Source organism: Monodon monoceros, unplaced genomic scaffold (assembly GCF_005190385.1).
Source record: "Monodon monoceros isolate NGI ecotype Baffin Bay Population unplaced genomic scaffold, NGI_Narwhal_1 Super_Scaffold_12, whole genome shotgun sequence".
Classification (NCBI taxonomy): Eukaryota; Metazoa; Chordata; class Mammalia; order Artiodactyla; family Monodontidae; genus Monodon; species Monodon monoceros.
In genome coordinates, this window is record NW_021703768.1 from 169,041,263 (window position 1) to 169,047,456 (window position 6,194).

Here is a 6,194-nt window from a genome sequence, read left to right on the forward strand (position 1 = left end):
CCGGCCCAGGAGGATGAGGGCGGCCTGCCGGCTGGTCTGTTTCCCCATCTGTGCTTGTGTGGGCTGAAGAGGGTTTGTGGGTGGGTGCAGAGTAGGGGTGTGGTGGGGTGACGGGGCTCCTGTCCTCCCTTCTTCTCCCCTCTGGGTCCCTCCAGGTATTGGGGGGTCAGGACCCCATCCCATCTGCTACCACCCCTGGGGGACTCCCTGGATTACTCCCACCTGTCTGACCAGTCTCTGTCTCATCATCTCCCTCTGTCTCTCTTTCAGTGACTGTCTCTGTCTCTCTCCATCTCTTTTGTCTCTGTGTCTCTCTCCATCTCTCTGTCTCTTTGTGTCTGTCTCCATTTCCCTCTCTCTGTCTCCCCGTGTCTTATGGTCTTTTTCTCTCAGACTTTTTCTGTATCCTTTTCTCTGTATCTCTCCCTCTCTCTCTATCTCTTCCTCTATGTCTCTATCTCTCTCTGTCATCTCACCTGACCCTGTGGATCCGGCCCACAGGGGCGAGATGGACCCGGGCTGTCTTTCTTTCGGAAACTCTGGGAGGCCAAGGCGGGCCCAGACCAGACCCTTGATGCCTTCCTTAGATCTTGCCCCCTCCCTCTCCCACTCCGAACCTGGCTATGGCTCCCCAGCACCGGCAGGAACAGGAGGCGGCTTAGCTTCTCACTCAAGACTCCTGTTCACCCCCACCCCCAGCTCTCCCCACACTCAGCTCAGCTCCTTCCACTGCTTCCCAGGCAGGGCTGCCATTTCCCCTCCTCCAGGCCTTTGCATGTTCGGTCCCCTCTGCCTGTTTTGCCTTCCCTCCAGCAACTGGAGCAGGGACTCACTGCCTTCAGAAAGATGTATTCAAAAAAAAAAAAATAGGGCTTCCCTGGTGGCGCAGTGGTTGGGAGTCCACCTGCCGATGCAGGGGACGCGGGTTCGTGCCCCTGTCCGGGAGGATCCCACGTGCCGCGGAGCGGCTGGACCCGTGAGCCATGGCCTCTGGGCCTGCGCGTCCGGAGCCTGTGCTCCGCAATGAGAGAGGCCACAACAGTGAGAGGTCCGTGTACCGCAAAAAAAAAAAAAAAAAAGAAAGAAAGATGTATTCACTCATTCACTCACTTGAGAAACACAGAATACCTCTCACGTGCTGAGTCCCAGAAGCACAGGCTTGGAATGTGGGAGCCATTACTATTATTGTTATTATTTGATCGTCTGTTTTGGACCGTCAGCAGCTTTGGGGCAGGCCTGTGCCTGGGTCTTATCTGTGGTGCCCTGAATGCACCCACCCCCCAGAGGATCAGAAAGTCCTTGTTAATTAAAATGAACAATTCGCTCTATACACTCACACACTCTCTCACACACATTCACATACAGACCCATCTCTCTAACTAGGAAACTTCTATTCGTCCTTCAAAGCTCAGATCAGATGCCTCCCTCCTCCAAGAAACCCTCTTGGACTCCTAGACAGAGCCCCGGACCTAGCCCTGCATCAAGACTTCTATGTGGTATACACGATGGAATATTACTCAGCCATAGAAAGGAATGACATTGGGTCATCTGTAGAGACATGGATGGACCTAGAGAGTGTCATATAGAGTGAAGTAAGTCAGAAAGAGAAAAACGAGTATCGTATATTAACACATATATGTGGAATCTAGAAAAATGGTACAGATGACTTTATTTGCAAAGCAGAAATAGAGACACAGACATGGATAACAAACATAGGGACACCAAGGGGGAAAGGGGTGGGGTGGGAGGAATTGGGAGATTGGGATTGACACATATACATTATTGATACTATGTGTAAAATAGACAACTGATGGGAACATACTGTGTAGCACAGGGAACTCTACTTAATGCACTGTGGTGTTCTAAATGGGAGGGATATCCAAAAGGGAGGGCCTATATGTTTAGGCTTGGTGGATTCATTTTGCTGTGCAGTAGAAGTTAACACAACATTGTAAAGCAACTATACGCCAATAAAAATTAATTTTAAAAAACCCAGACCTATATATAAAAAAAAAAAGACTTCTATGTGGTATGGAATGCAGGTAGTGAGGCTTCTGTGTTTCCTGCCTGAGGCCGCAGAGGGAGTGAGATAAAGGGACTGGGCAGTGGGCAGCGCTGCTGGAGAGTGTGAGGGGTGAGATCTAGAGTTCCCAGCACCTCTCTGCCCCCTCCTGATTCCTTCACTGTCCCTTAAGCCAACTTCCTTTTCTCTGTCATGGTGAGAGCAACTCCCCTGCACCCCTGCCCCCAGCCCCATGCCCCAAGGATACTGGTTTCTCCCCATGTTCAGGAGCTAAGAAAGCTCAACCTAGACCCCTCCCCAACTCAGTTCTCCATCCGCCTTCCTCATCTCATCCCCGCCCCATGTCCTGGCTGTGCAGACTCTTTCCTCTTATGATAAAAGTAGGGTATCATAATTGCATCTTGAAGAATGTCAGTGATGATTAAAGGACACTAGGTAGATCATGGAATACTGTTCATTGATCGAGTACCACATGAGGGACACCACACTGAGCACTGGACACGCAGCATCTCACTTAAGCCTCCCTGAACCCTAAGAGGTAGCGGACTGTTTTTATTCTCATTTTATAGAAAAGGAACCTGAGGCCCAGAGTGACCCACACGGGGTCATCCAGCTTGTGAGTGACAGAGCTGGCACTCGACCCAGCTGACTCTAGAACAGAGCTGGAGAGAAGTCCTAAGACCCCACCTCCCACCATGATTTCCTGCCCCCCAACTCCCATCCCCTGACTATCTCAGGCTGAGTCATCAGAGGTCAGCTCTCTCCACTCCTGATGTCCCCCCAGGAGACCCTGGAACCAGCCTCATCGCCAGGTGGTGTGGCTAATTCCAGGCCTGACACCACCGGCTCCAAAAAGGGATCCCTCCCCTAGGAGATGCTGGCTCGCTCCATGGCCTTGTAGGGTAGACCCTTGTCCCTGGAATGGCCTCTTGCTCAGGGAGCTCCCAGAGGTGGAATCTGATGCCGGGGAGGGGAGAAGTCGGCTAGGAATGGTGTTAGAGCCCAGCTGTGCCCCCTGCCCTGTAACCTTAGCACTGGAGTTATGCTCTCTCTGTGTATCTGCCCCAGGGACACCCCAGAATTCCTGGCCAGGACTGGAAGGGTCATCTGGGGTTCCTGGCCCCTGGGGACTCTGGTCCAGCTGTCCAGGCTGCGTGGCCTGGGGCATGAGGTGGATGAAGCCTGCCATTTATAGCTCAGAAGGAGTGGGCTGCCCTCCTGCACCGTCATTCTCCAACTGGGGACTTCTGAGAACTGGGGTGGGGGAAGAGCTCTGTGTTGCCATCAGGCCACCTCACAGCCCTGAGACTCAGGGTCACTTATTGAGCACCTACTACATGCCAGGCACTGTGCAGGCTTCGGAGACATGATGCTAGACATGACTCAGCCCAGTGGGGAGAGACAACCAATACCTGCAAACCCCTGTGGAATTTGTTAGGATAAGGCAAACTGCTGTCTTAGGTTGGGATCCCCCAGAAGCAGACCATGAGACAAAAATTCGAGAGCAAGTAATTTATTTGGGAAGCTACCCAAAGAGACACAGGTAGCGGGTGGGGAAGTGAGAAGCGTTACCACTCTGGAAGTCTGGAGCACAGTGCCACCAGGGACCTCTGGGGGGCAGCAGAGAGCATGCCCTTCAAAGTTTGAGGACCTGAGGGGTGAAGGAGCTGTGGTATTTATCTACCAATTCCATCCTTGTCGGTTGAAGGCTGATCCTGGGGGGTGTTGATATAGGGCCATCACCAGCTTCAGCAGCTGGAGAAAGACACCCCCGCACCCCACCATGCATAGGTGCTGGAAGAAGAAAGCCCTTGGTATAGGGGGACCTGATTAATTTGGGGTGGAAGTCAGGGAAGGCTTCCCTGAGGAGGTGGCAATTGAGGTGAGGGCTGAAGGAGGACTGTAAGGGGGTTGCCTCTCCCCCCCCTCCAAATCTCTCCTGGAGTTTGAGGCATGCAGAGAGACCGAGGGGCCAGAGTGAATTTACCGAGTACTGGAGGAAAAGAGCAAAGATGGTCTCAGCTTGCATCCTATGGAGTCTTACTCACTGAATAATAATATGACAAGGATGATGATCGAAATGGCACTGGCTAAAGATGACCCAGAGCGTCAACAGATGTGCTGAGCCGGTCACGTGCAGCATGTGGGCAAGGGGTGGGCGGGGATGGGGAACTCGACCCTTCACTGAGAACCTTGTGCGGTGTGTACTTGGAGTCCCCTCAGCAGGAAAGTTGCTTATCAAGGTCACACAGCTGGCACTGTGCCAAAGCCAAGATTTGAACCTGAATCTGTCTGATTTCCCCTGACCCCGAAACCACCACTGCTCCAGCCCTGCTGCCCTGTTTATTAAGAATCACCAGGGAAGGAGCTAGTGTGGGGAGAGGGAGAAAAGGGCCCCGTGTTCTCCCCAAATTCTCTGAGGCAGACTCCAAGGGAACTGTGTGGATTACAGACCTTGCCCACAAATGCTGAAAAAGAGGCATGACCACAAGCTTTATGGCATCATCATAATAATTAATAATAATTATGGTTAACACTGACATTTCCCTCAATCTGCCTGCCCTGTGCTAAATGCCTCACATATATAAGCTCATATATTAATTTTCACAATAACCCTATGAGATGGGGCTGTTATTATTCCCATTTTACAGCAGGAGAAACTGGAGCACAGAGAGGTCAAAAAACTTGCTCAAGGCCACACAGCTGAAAATGGCAAAATCAAGATTCGAACTCAGGCTGCCTGACTCCAGAGTTAACACCCTGAACCTCTGTACGATGCCCTGAACAGCCTCATCTGCTTGGCCTCCAGCCCAAATTACCTTTGCAGATGACAGCCGCTTCCCATTGGGTGTCAGAGCCACCGCTACTGAGAGATGATTCTCTGTGGGTCCCGGGTGTTTCCATACAGCTCACAAGCAGGGATGTGAACAGCTTTCGTTCTGGCTGTCTTTTCAAGAACGTTCGTGTAGCAAGCAGCCCCGGAAGATAGAGAGAATTTCTTGCTCTGGGGCAGAGGGCAGGTTTGTTTGCTGTCCGTGTAACAAAGTTAATGCTTCCCTCTGAGATAAATGTTTGTTCACAGTCCACTAGAAAAGACAGGAGTTTCCGAGCTCAGAGTTACTCAGCTGTGGTGCAAACCCAACGTGCACCTGCATTGTCCCCGTGGCATTTGAGAGGAACCAGCAAAAACATGAAGTTCATACTGCCTGCTGTGCTGTGAGTAGTAAAGTCCTTTGTCTCTGACCCTGGAGTCTCGTATCTTCTGCCAGCCTCCATGAAACTGGTAGGTTAAATTGTCAGCTTACAGGTAAAGTCTCAGACCCTTCACAGTCCTAGATACCTATTTGCTCGCTCTGTGATGCTACCTGTCACCAAGATGTCTCACCAGGGATCCTGGATTTAACCTGTTTAGGTTCCACCTCTGCTGCTGCCTTTCTGACCTGGTGCAGAGTGGAACGTGAGGCATGACATGACGTGAAGCATGTCATTCTTTCAGGTTGATTTCTCAACCTTGGCACTGTTGACGTTTTGGACTGGATCATTCTTTACAGTATAAGGCTGTCCTGTGCACTGTAGGATGTTGAGCAACATCCCTGGACACTACTCACTAGATGCCATTAGCACCCCACCCCCAGCCATGACAACGTAAAATGTTTCCATACACTGTCAGTGCCCCCTGGTGTGTGGCCTAAATCATCCTCCTTGTTGAGAACCACTCCTTTTAGGAAGGACCAACCGCTTAGGCAACAAAAAAAGCTGGCTTCTTTGTCTTAGGGAGTCTATTTTTCAGAGAGATCCTTCTCCACTCCCAAATTATCAATATATAGAAATGATTCCTAGATTACTCTCAGTATGAACACTGGCATATTGGAAGTCTTGTGACTTTGGACCAATGAATGAGTTAACAAGCAAATGATAAAAAGTAACAACAACACCGTACACCCATGTTCATGGCAGCATTATTCACAATAGCTAAAAGGTGGAAGCAAACCAAATGGCCTTTGGTGGACGAATGGATAAACAAAATGTGGTTCATCCACACAATGGAATATTATTCAGTCTTAAAAAGGAAGGACCTTCTGACACAAGCTGCAATGTGGGTGAAACTTGAGGACATTATGCTAAATGAAATACACCAGTCACAAAAAGGACAAATATTGTATGATTCGTC